This window comes from Pteropus medius, unplaced genomic scaffold (genome assembly GCF_902729225.1).
Source record: "Pteropus medius unplaced genomic scaffold, Ma_sr-lr_union100, whole genome shotgun sequence".
NCBI classification, from domain to species: domain Eukaryota; kingdom Metazoa; phylum Chordata; class Mammalia; order Chiroptera; family Pteropodidae; genus Pteropus; species Pteropus medius.
The window spans coordinates 663685-669684 of record NW_024349224.1 but is presented as its reverse complement, the minus strand read 5'-3'; the positions used below and the strand labels follow the sequence as shown (position 1 = coordinate 669684).

At 59.0% G+C, this 6000-nt stretch overlaps 1 protein-coding gene across 12 annotated transcripts in view; it reads left to right on the top strand.

The window, feature by feature from the left end:
• ZNF536 (zinc finger protein 536) overlaps positions 1-6000 on the top strand; it is a 341362-nt gene that overhangs the window by 2186 nt on the left and 333176 nt on the right. The window contains exon 1 of one of the 12 annotated variants that reach the window (XM_039880732.1): positions 824-962. The exons of 8 other annotated variants lie outside the window; for them this stretch is intronic. The gene's annotated coding sequence lies outside the window, so the exon portion shown is untranslated. Of the gene's footprint in view, positions 1-823; positions 963-1255; positions 1600-1622; positions 1798-6000 lie in introns of those variants that run through there. 3 more of the 12 variants (XM_039880736.1, XM_039880731.1, XM_039880737.1) reach the window with 3 other exon arrangements.

Below are 6000 nucleotides of genomic sequence, written 5' to 3'. Positions count from 1 at the left end.
CTTTTCTTTGATCATGAGTAGGAAAGGGGCCAGATCCCGACGCACCCATCTGTTGCAGTTTTGCAAATAATCTAAAATATAGAGCTCTCTATGTGGATGGGTGTCTGTAAAGTGGAAGGTAGAAACGCAAGCGCCGGCAAGTTAGAAAAACGCCAGGAAAAGGGGGTGCGGGACAGGGAGAGAGCCGTGCCCGCCCCACCCCCACCGTGTCCGAGGAAACTCCAGCAGGGCTCTCTTTGGGGACAGGTGGAAAGTTGTCCCCCTCCTCACATCTGTATTGTGAGCGCCCCGGCCGTCCACCTCTCGGCGAGCGTGGACCCCGCGGGATGCTTTGGGGAGGGGTGGGGACTGCGGGGGGCCGAGGAGGGGCCGGGCAGTTCCAGCCCCGCGTGCCGGTCGCAGCCGGGCTGGGTTTTGTTTGTCGGATGGATATTGTTATGTCTAACGAGCGCCTCACGAGAGACGTGATGTGTCAGCCACCTTCGTTTTCACTTCGGCGGAAAATCCGGCTGCTGCGCCGCGTACCGGCCCGCGGGGCTCCGGCGCCGGAGGCAGCGGCGGGGGCGCAGGGGTGCGCGTGGGCGGCCTGCCGGGCACAGGCGCGGGGCAGCGGGCCGGGCGGGGCGGGAGCGCGCGCGGGCCGGCCCCGGCTCCTCCTGCGCCTTCTCCGGCCGCCACCGCCGTGCAGTTTGGTGGCAGTCCGACAGGGGCCGCGTTTGCTGAGCGCATCCGGCGGCCGGCTGCACGAGCGGGCCGCCCGGCCAGGCCGCCGGTGGAGACGTGGGGAGGGGCTGGGGCAAGGGGGCAGGTGGGGAGGGCCCCGCGAAGCGGGCCGGGCTGGAGTGCTCGCCACCCCTCGCCTCTGTCTGGTGTGCCCGGTGTCCCAGCGAGTTCGGCAGCCCCTGGAGCCCTGGCCTCGGAGCCCCCGTCTCCAGCCAGGGCTTAGGTGAACTTGGGGTGGGGTGAGTGCACGCGCATGTGTGTGTCTGTGTGTGTGTGTGTGTGTGTGTGTGGGGAGTGGTGGGGCTGGGAATGCGCCGTTTTCTTTCCCGTTTGGCCTCATAACTGGATTCTCTTACTTTGAGACCGGCTTCGCTCGCTGCCGGGGTGGGGGCGATCATTTCATCACTCATCTTTGTTCATTGTTCGGAGTGGAAGGCAGAAAAGGCGCCTAGAGACGAAAGAGAGGAAAAAGGCACGGAGGGGGGAGAAAGCGAGGGGAAAAAGGGGGGGAGCAGGAAGAGGGGGGAGGAGACGCGGGGGGGAGAGAGCCCCCGCCCCGCCGGGTCGGGCGGGCGGCGAAGCGGCCCACCCCGGCGCGGAGGGTCGCGGGGAAAGTGGACATTACCGCTTTAATTAACTTCGCGATGCTCCGGCGGCGGGACCTGGCGTAGCCGTGACGCGCCCCCATAAATCCGCCGGCCGGAGCTGCTCCAGAACTCGAGCGGCCGCGGCGTCAGATCCAGCGCGCGCCTCCCAGTCCGGAGCCCATTTGCATAATTGGATTTTTTTTTTTTTGCCTCCTTCTTCCTCCCTGAAACTTGTTTGAAAACCCAAGTGAAAACCGCGAGGACCTGCACGCTCAAAAGCGGGTGCCAAGTAAGTGCCCAGTCGTGGCCTCGGCACGCCCCGGGGTCAGCGCGCAAAGCCGGTGGCGAGGTGTGGGAGCCGCGCGCTGCCGGGCGGGCCCGGGTCGAGGGCCGATCGCTGGCGGGAGGATGGCAGCCGCGGGCTCCCAGGCTCCCGGCCGGCAGCTCTCGCAACTTTTTTTCTCTGTCTGCCGACTTTTTGAGGCAGGTGAGGCGTTCAGGCCATGTGTGTACCTGTAGCGAGCTCGGGAGGTGATCTTTGGGGTGCGGCGGAGTTGGGCGCCTCGGGCCGGGGCAGTCGGTCCACGCCGCCTCGGAGGGCAGAGCTGAGAGCGAGCAAGCGGGGCCGCTGCTCCTCGCGCCGCGCGGTGGATGCAGGATGCAGCTCGTAGCCAAATTCCTCCCCCATTATTTCAAGGTTTGTGTCTCTGGCTGTGCGTGTGCGTGTGCGTGTGCGTGTGTGTGTGTGGTGGTGGTGTGTGTGGCTCGGCTGTGCTTTAAAAAGAAAGAAAATAAACCAAAACCAGAGCAGGAAGGGCTTCGCCGCCTGCTCCATTTCCTGCATCTTATTTCGATGCCGGGAGAGGTAAGGCTTTTTTTTTTTTTTTTTTTGCCAAAGACAGGGTCACTGAGAGATTGACAATTCCGTTGGAAATGCCATAAACTATGTGGCCAAAATGTAGCTGCATTCGTAAAATACCAACCCTCGCCGGACCAGGAATGCGGTTTTATAGAATCTCGAATTTTATTAAAAATACGTAATATATTATTATTATTATTTGCAGTGTTTAGAACGGGGAGGAAAGTCGATTTACTTGGGAGAAAACTGTCACCCTAGTTCCTGTTCTCCGAACTTGCCGTAGGCTGGGCCCACCACCCTGCCTGGCAGGGCCAGGGGACTTAGTTTGGGGCCTGGGGAGTCACAGGGGGGCGCCCTGGGCAGCCCTCTGGCCTCTGCTCAGGCAGAGCCTCGGGCTTCTGGCTTCTGGCTGCTTTAGTCATGATGTCATTCTGATAGCACAGTGCAAATGTCTCCTGATTCCACCATTAACCGCCTGGCTGATCTGCTTGGTAACGATAGCACTGCTGGCCAGGCTTTGGCAAATGCCGGCCCTCGGAGCCCCAGGAATCCACTTTTCCCCCACGGAGGAGGCGAGGGCTGCCAGAAGTCTTACTGCCGGGCCCTGCCTTTGAACTTTGTAGTGCCTCAGTCCAGACACTGCCATGGACAGTGGACCGAGGGACCCCTGTTTGCCCAAAGTTTGGAAAACTTTTAGAAGGCTTCGATTTCCAGAAAGCCTTTTATCTGCTAACACTCGAATCCAGTCGTGACCTGGCCGAGACACTCGGATCTGATGGATGGCCGGGACTCTGGTTCTCTCTGGGGCCACTGCATGGAACGAGGGACTGTAACAGCTGCTTGCTACCTTCAGTCCCTTGCCTGTGACTTTATGTTAATATGGCTGCAAGTAAACCGGATTTAGTGTGGATTTTTAAATAGTGTACAATGATTTAAGATTTCTTTTGATTTACTGTTCAAATGAAATTTGCATAAATGTGATGAAAACGAACTTAACATCTGGGCATATGAAAAAAGGTTAGTACCTCGTATGTCATCTGCAGAGAAAGTCTCTAAAATGCTTTCGCCCTGAACTGGGTTCGGGGAAGTAGTTCCTGGAGACAGAAATGGCGATTGCAGAAAACCTGGGGAAGGCGCGTTCAGTACGTTTGCATTCTCCGGACCTCGGAAAACCCAGCTCTGTGCCCAGGGTGCTTAACTTCCGAGCAGGCCGGAGACTCGGCAAGTTAGCTGCTGGCTGGGGCTGTCTTAGGGCAGGCGGAGGGTGATGGTCGTGCTGCCGTGGGCCAAGCTGGAGCCAGCGACCCCACGGGGGAGGGACTGAGCGGTGGCCAGGATTTGCGGCCCTACTAAGCATGTTGCGCACGGGGTGCCGAACTCTGCGACGTGGAGCTGTTGCGTGCCGAGCCTCCAAAAGCCGCCTGAGGAGGTGGCCCGCTCTGCCTTAGGTCAGGCCCGTGAAATGCCCCAGCCCAGTCAAAGGCACTGTGAGCTCTGTCTCACCTTTTGAGCAAGACAAGCTTCTCTCTGGCAGGAGGAGATCAGCCTTCCCCAAACGCGGCTGCCTTTTGCTCAGAAGTTGGCTGTGAATGGCACAGGTGTTTTTAAAGTGCCTGGGATGGAGGGAGAAAAGACAGCAATGATGCGCGTGAGAATATAGATGAACTTTTTTTTTTCCCAGAAGAGGATCATAAAAGAAGAAAGCAAATAGATTTATTTTTCCAGTTTGAATGAGGACGATTATAGCTTTTTAACATCTTCGGATTTAGTGTTTTTAATAAGCCTTTTAAGTAAGCCGAACTACCAGCTTGCATTTTGTTCTCAGCTTTATTTAAAGTGGGACTTGACTCGAGTGTAAAAACAGAAGTGAGCTCGTGCAGGTCAACTTTTGTCCATGCCGAGGACGGAAGTCCCTGACACCGTGGCCAGGACCTGCTTCACACTGCCTCCCGGTGAGAGCTTAGATTTGGGCTCGGACAGTGGTGGTCAGGTGGCTGGCACTATCCCGCAGGCCGGGCAGGCTGGATGTGGACTCTGAAAGCCGGACCCAAGTTCACCGGCATGGCAGAGACCCCTCTGCGGGGGGCGGCTGGTGAGCTGGGGGGCTTTCTCTGAAACCTGCGCCTGCCCCGCTCACTGTGGGCTCCCTCCAGGACACATCGTGGCAGGGCTGCGGAGACACGGGGAGGTAGCAGTCCCCGGGCGAGGCGGCTCCTTGTGCGTTTTGCCTGTGGGAGTTGCTGGCTGAGAGGCCTTTTGTCAGGGAGAGGGGTCGTTGCCCAGGTCTCGAATGCCTCACTGGCACTGAGTCTTCAGAGGGATGAGCAGCTGAGCTGAGCTCGGGAGTCACGTGTGCAGTCAGATGGAGCCAAGGGTTGGCCTTACTGGGGCTGCGGTCGTGCTGATGCTGGTGTATGTGTGTGTGTGTGTGCGCGCATATGTGCACCTGTCGTGTGCATGTGCTGGTGTGTGCACACACATGTGCCCATGTCTTGTGCACACATGCGCTGGTGTGTGCACACATATGCCCGTATCTTGTATATGCATGTGCTGGCATGTGCACACACACATGCACATGTCTGCGTGCATGTGCTGATGCGTGCACACGTGTGCCCGTATCTTGCATATGCATGTTCTGGCCCGTGCACATGCATATGCACATATCGGTATGTGTGCGCTGATGTGTGCATGCACACACATGTGTATATGTGTCTGCCGGTGTGTGCACTTGCGCACATGCACATGTCTGTGCATGTGCTGGTGTGTGTGCACGTGCACATTTGCACGTGTCGGTGCGTGTGCATGTGCTGGGGAGGGTGTCACCTGAGGGAAGCTCCTGCTCTGAGGTGATTTTCTCTCCCCGCAGTCACGCTGCCCGAGGGGGCTTAGTGAGTTTGTGAGTGTGCGCGTGCGCGTGCGCGTGCGGTGGAGGTGAGCGCACACGCTCAGAGAGTGCACCCTGGGAAGGCGGGCCCCCTTTCCCAGATCATCTTTTTTCTCAAATAAAGGCAGACGTGGCTGGAAGCCACCTCGAGAAAGTGGGCCACCCAGCAGGCCACCCGGCTTAGGCCCGGCCGTGCCCGGGGTGGGAGTGGGCGCCTTCCTGCCGTCAGCAGGCTTCTGTTGACTGTCTGCCACGGGGCTTCCTTGTGTGGAGATCAGGGCTCCGTTGGCTGTTTGAGGATCCGCCCTCCCCCCACTTTCCCTTTTAAAAATCATCGTGGGGTTTTGGTCTTTCTCTCACTAGAGGTCTTGCTACCACCGAGGGCGTTGAGTACTCAGCTTGTCACCACCCTGAGCCTGCAGGACGACAGCCTCTGTGCCCTGAGAGGCGGATCCAGGGCGAGGCTTTGGTGGGGCGTGCCGGTCACCCCGCACGCCGTTTCTTTACGCGAGGGTTTCTCAGCAGTGACACCGGGGACGTTGCCCGCTTGCTGTAGAGTCTGTCCCGGCGTTGCAGGTATTCATCGGCAGCCCTGACCTCTACCCTTGGATGCCAGCAGTCCCCAGTTGTGACATCTCCAGACATTCCCACACGTCCCCCGGGGGGACATCAGGCTCATTCCCACAGCTTCTATGAGCAGACCTTGTCCTGGGCATCCCAGGGGTCACAGGGAGGTCCTGCCCTCAGGAGTGCATGGACTGGTGGGGAGACAGATGTGTCGTGATGCCTCGAGACCCCAGGAGGCTGGGCCCTGCCCGGAATGGCAGAGGCCTGTGGGTCCGAGCGGAGGGGTGGACCCCGTGGTGGGGGAGTAGGTGGTGGGGGTCTGTTACACCCTGAATGGCCCTGTGGGGGAGAGCTGTGTCTTGGGTCCCCTCTTGGGACAT